The 6004-nt window shown below is 43.5% G+C and overlaps 1 protein-coding gene across 2 annotated transcripts in view; it reads left to right on the plus strand.

Moving 5' to 3' along the window:
- LOC129154107 (zinc finger protein 892-like) overlaps positions 1 to 6004 on the plus strand; it is a 338014-nt gene that overhangs the window by 50094 nt on the left and 281916 nt on the right. The gene's annotated exons all lie outside the window — the stretch shown is intronic.

Consider the following 6004-nt stretch of genomic DNA (forward strand, 5'->3'; position numbering starts at 1 on the left):
ATAGCACTCCAAGAAACAGCTCAGCATGAAAAGTAACCACATTCCTGTTGGGTAATTTCTAATATTGTTCTTATATTACCTCAGAGAAAGTCAGAGCACACACAGAGGGATTAGATTCATAATTTGGTAAATTGTAAACAACCTTTAAACAGACAATAAACACATACGTTTCAAAGCGTGGTACTTTGCAAAGGGTGAGAATCAAACACACCAGACAAGGGCTAGTTTCCTCTCACAAAGAGCCAAAGCTTTTGGAGAGCTTTTATTTGAAAACATACACACACTCACAAATTCCTCAAACACCCTCCTTTGCCTCAGAAAACAAAAGGGATCCTTCTGATAGCGTGAAACTCCCCGTCTGACTAGTTTGGCTTCAAATAATGGAACAAAATGCCTAAAGCAGAAAGGAGGTTCTGAAAACATTCAAAGTATTTGGGTCAGTACTTTTCCTAAAAACATCTAAACATATATGGATTGAGATGAACTCTGCTTGATATTCAGCTTTTATACAACAATTCCCTTTATTTCTGATGACACAACTAATCACTGCTGGTGGACAATTAATCACAGACACTTAGATCTTGGATCTTCCGCTTCCGGTTGGCAACAAGATGGCGCCTGTGCTTGGCTTAGCCGCAGTCCCCGGCCACTTTTTCAGACTTTTCTCCACTAACCTCCTCTTTTCCACCTTGCTCCTGTCTGCGATCCTCTTCAGTAGTGTCCCTGCTACCATCTCCTATGATCGGCAGACTCTTTTGTCCTTCCGTTCATTCACGATCGCCCATGATGCACCGAGGATGTACCATCCTGTTTGTTTACCTGAGTGGCGCACTGGCCCGGAGCCAAACAATGGTCCCGATCTGCGCGCCTCCAGCGATGTTTGTCCGGTCCCAGGGTAAACGTCGGAGGAAAAGAGGTAATCGAGCAGGAATCCAGGTGAGAATAAGACTTCTCTTGAAGCGTGGTTTATCTAGTAAACATCGGTGCGATCTTCTAGCTTCTCTTCCTTTGTTTGGTGACCTGAGCGCCACTTCCGCATTCCCGCCAGGCCGCTTTGCAGCGCGGTACATCCGTCCAAGTTTTTTACGGTCGGCTTCTCCTCATTCCTCAGTGGTTTCTCCTCCTGTTCCCTTCATAAGCGGTTTTTATAAACACCGTGGATCTAACCCTCGTAATTTACGTCCACTAACTCCAGCTGTTTCTGTAGTTTCTGATTCCTCCAACTCACTCAGCATGGCTCTATTAAATACCCGCTCTGTTTACAATAAATCCTTCCTGCTCAATGATCTAATTCTCTCTAAAAACCTGGATTTTCTGTTTCTGACCGAAGTTTGGCAGCAAACATCTGATTATTCTGGTCTGATTGAACTCTGCCCGAGTGGTTATTCTTTTCTTAGCCAGCCCCGGGGTTCTGGTCGTGGTGGAGGCCTAGCTGCTGTTTTCAGTGACCATCTTCCATGTAGCTCTACAACCTCTGGTCACTTTGCTTCCTTTGAACTGCAGCTGATTAAAGTCGGGCGTAAGGACCCGTTCTACTGTGCTGTGGTCTATCGTCCACCTGGTCCAAACAGTTCTTTCCTTCAGGAGTATAGTGACTTTCTGTCCTCCACTGTGAAGCTGTCCAGACTGGTGATTGGTGGTGACTTTAACATCCATGTTGATGATCCCTCTGATCACTTTGCCATGATTTTCTCCAGCCTTATGGACTCCTTTAGCTTTACCCGGCATGTTTCTGGCCCCAGACACACCAGGGGCACACTCTAGACCTTGTTTTTACCCTGAGTCTAATTGCTGACAGTGTTTGTCCTGAGGACGTTTATATTTCAGATCACCGTTGCATTTTCTTTAACTTGTCAGTTTCCATCTGCTGCACCTAAAGGATCTTCTGACATCCTTTAACTCTGCAGTCAGAGACGCTAGGGTTTCCTATTTCTCCAACCTGGTGTCCCAGAGCAAAGGGAACCCCAAGGTGCTGTTAAACACCATCAGCAGCATCGTCTCTCCTGCCTCTCCTACAGCCCACATCCACTCTGTTACAGACTGTGAGAACTTTCTGTCTTTCTTTGTGGACTAAGTCAATAAGGTTAGATCTAGCATCTCTCCTTCAGCCTTATCGCTGCCTCTCCCGACTCCAACCAGACCCATCATCCTAGATAGCTTTGTTCCTGTTTTTTTGCCTGAGTTACCCACACTAGTTAACTCTATGAAGACCTCTGCATGCCCCCTCGACATCTTACCCTCATTTTTGTTTAAAAGTGCTTTTCTGTCCATCGGTCCCAGCGTGCTCTCTATAATTAATGCTTCTCTGGTCTCTGGTCAGGTCCCTGCTTACTTTAAGAACGCTGTAATCCACCCGCTTCTTAAAAAACCGAGTCTTGACCCCTCTCTCCATAGCAGCTTCAGACCCATCTCTAAACTTCCGTTCATCTTCAAGATCTTGGAAAAGGTTGTGGCTAAACTACTCACAGCTGCTCTTGATGAACATAACATCCATGATAGCTTCCAGTCAGGTTTTCGTAGAGCTCATTCTACTGAAACAGCTCTTCTTAGGGTCTCTAATTACCTTCTGACTCACAGTGATGCAGGGGACTGTTCTGTTCTGGTCCTGCTGGACCTGACTGCAGCCTTTGACACTGTTGACCATCACCTGCTACTGGAGAGACTGAGTAGGCCTATCAGGATCTGCTCTGGAGTGGTTCTCCTCTTATCTCTCTGAGCGCTCCTTTTCTGTGGCCGTCTCCAAGTTTAGGTCCTCCACCACCTCCCTTACCCATGGTGTCCCACAAGGTTCTGTGCTGGGGCCTCTACTCTTCCTCCTCTACAGGGCCGGCTCTAGGTAATTTGGTGCCCAATGCGAGACTGCCCATGTGCCCCCCCCCGTGCCTGCACGCCTCTCACCCAAACTCAAGTCCACCCACCCACCACACATTGGAAAAAGCAACTCCACAGTTATTCCTTGGTTACTAATTTTTTATTTTAAATATTCACACAGCAACTCTTTAAAGTCAACAGCCTGAAGAACAAATGTAAGCTTGAAAGATAAGTAACCTGAAAATATTACAATAACCAACAACTCAAAATGTTGAGCAAATGTCATTGGAGGATGCAAAATCAAAAGCAGCATTAAACCGTTCAATCAAAAGCAAAACTCAAATATCAAAGTGTCATCATAAAGAAAGTTCTACTTTCCATTTTGTTCAACTGCTGTGGCCAGTCAGCAGGATCCATGGGGCTAGCAGCTCATACATGTTCACAGACATCTGTTGAAGCTGATGATGGTGTCTCTTCAGGCTTTTGGATTGGTTTACTGAGTCTGCTGGTGTTGGGTTCTTCTTCTGTGAGAATATAAACACACACACACACACACACACACACACAAACACACACACACACACACACACACACACACACACACACACACAGCAACTTAACCCTCTGATGCATGAATTAAGAACAGCACCACTTTCACATTCAATATTCCTCGGTCATGTGCAGTGATGCTTTTTATTATTTATAATGTTACTGGACTTTTTATTTTATTGATCTTTTTTTAATCTGTTCTATGAAAACCTGAATAAAATTATCAAAAACAGGTGGAAGTGAGCGCATCCATGGGGAATATTTGAAAAAAACTTATGTCTCACTCTCAGGTGCTCTTCAGCATCAAATAAATTGTAGAATATGAGGAAAAAGAACCGGCGACCCACACACTTGATCTACGGCACCCTTAACGGTCAAATGCATCGGAGCGGTGGCTCAAGCGGGAGCTCGAAATGCAGCCAGATCATTAGAATTCAAATATTGATGTTTTAATTTCATGTCATTTCAAAGGGGAATTTTGAGTATGCAGAGAGTGCATTTCATATTACAAACATAAATTTAATAAACTTGTTTATTTTATTTTTTTTGCGCCCTGTCCATCAGATGGCGCCCCAGGCGCCTGTGTCACCTGCCGTTTACAATAGATCAGCATCTTCAGTCAGAACCAGGAGAACAGACTCTTAGCCCTTTAACACTAACGGTAAAATTAGTAACACCATCGCTAACACGTGGGGTGAAAATCGCCATTTTTTCCCCACACTTTAATTCCTGCGGCCAATATGATGGTCTGGGTAATGTACCGCAGTTTTCCCTGGATGGTAATCAAGAATGTCTTGTATTCCTGATTTAATTTCCGGTGCCTGCCTCTCTGATATCTTGTTGGCGGATTTAAGTTGATTCAGTCAGGTTTCAGCAGAAAATCCCACACTGACCTTTAGGGAAAAGCCTAAATATAATTATTATGAATATTGCATTACAAGTGGTGAAATGATTGGAGATTCTTCAAAAAGACGTTTAGTTTTTCATTTCATTGTGACTCGTTTATCACACGCTGTTACGACCAGCGTTGGTAAATATGAAGGACACATAACACAGAGGCATGTGCAGGTTGGTGAAATTCAAACAGTTTTAATTATAAATACAGATTTTAAAAAACAAAGCTCCAATTCTAAAAGTTCAATAAATAACAGTGTTAAAAAGGCTCGTGGTTACATGTTTAAAATGGGGATTCTCAATTAAAACACATCTCAAAAGCTCTCAAACTTACCAACACAAAGGTCCACTGACCATACGGAGCTAAGAGGGAGCCAGCACTCGGGTCCCTCGTCTGTTTTAAAAGCCTACAAGTCCTCTTGCTTTCACCTATTAACACGTCTGGACTAAAACCCTTAAAACAGTAATGGAGCCAACAGTGAGACGTGGCATGGCTCCGGCCTCCTCTGTTGTGTTCTACTTGAACTAGAAGACACGGGACAACTGTGTGCCGTGAACTGGAGCTCAACCTTGTATTCACACTCCCCTCTCCCACACACTAACACACCCCACAGTCCTGACGTGTCCACTGGCAGCAACCACACAACGTCAGCTGAGACAAGATAACTCAGGTAAGGGCAAAGGAATCAAAAGCAAATGAGTCCCTGTGGCAAGTCCACCCTATAAGACCTGAGTGAGTAATGTTTCTGGTTCAGAATACCTGGTGTCTTCACATCTGTCACACACACCCGATCATCACGCAACACTTCACTTAGCAGCTTTGCCCGATGGCGTCTGTTGTAGTTCTGTGCATTGTACGTCCTCTTGTCCTCCTCTCTTTGCACAAGCATTGGCTGGTCAGGCAGCACAGGATCCAACAGTGAAGAAACACTACTTGGTATGTACACTGTATGTTGTGTGTGTGTGTGTGTGTGCTCTGTCTTCTCCAGGATCCTCTGGAGGTTTCCTCCTGTTAAAAGGGAGTTTTCCTCTCCACTGTCGCTGCATGCTTGCTTAGTATGAGGATGATGCAACCTGCTGGAGACATCTCAAGACTGGACGGGTCGTATCGGAGTTAATCTATGAAATCCCGGTGCCGTGAGGTCCACCCGACTTCATTCCATCACCTCACATGGGGTGAGATCACATTTCTGTGCTGCTGCTTTTTTTGCTCATTATTCATATCTTGTCATGTATAATCATTAGTTTAGAAAAAAATAAAATTCCTTTTTAACTAAATACCTGACTCTGTCTGAATTAATACAACATGTGTTCATGATCCCTGAACAAGTAAAAGTAACTATAATCTTCTGATTAAACATTCAAAGATCAATCAGATTTATATTTCATATTTATATGGAATCATCAGAAATCATCACATCTTATTGGTCAGAATTAATTTGCAGTCGTCACGCTATAATGTGTGACCGCTACAAAGGGAGCCTAAAGTCACGCCCATCTATTTCCAGAAGTGTCATTTAGAATCGAGGGATTAAATAAATAAATAAATATTTGAATAATTTTAGGACGATGTCCCAGGAAGGTCCCAGATATTTCATTTAGCAGCAAAGCGCCTCGAGATTTTTATCTTGAGAGGCACTATATAAAAGATTGTTTTCTTTCTGTCTTTAAGGTAAATGTGGTGCAATAACATTTGTCTTGTTATCACTGTTGTGTGACGGGGTGAGTACTCCCTCTTCTCCACAACATC

This window comes from Nothobranchius furzeri, chromosome 2 (genome assembly GCF_043380555.1).
Source record: "Nothobranchius furzeri strain GRZ-AD chromosome 2, NfurGRZ-RIMD1, whole genome shotgun sequence".
In the NCBI taxonomy this organism is placed as follows: domain Eukaryota; kingdom Metazoa; phylum Chordata; class Actinopteri; order Cyprinodontiformes; family Nothobranchiidae; genus Nothobranchius; species Nothobranchius furzeri.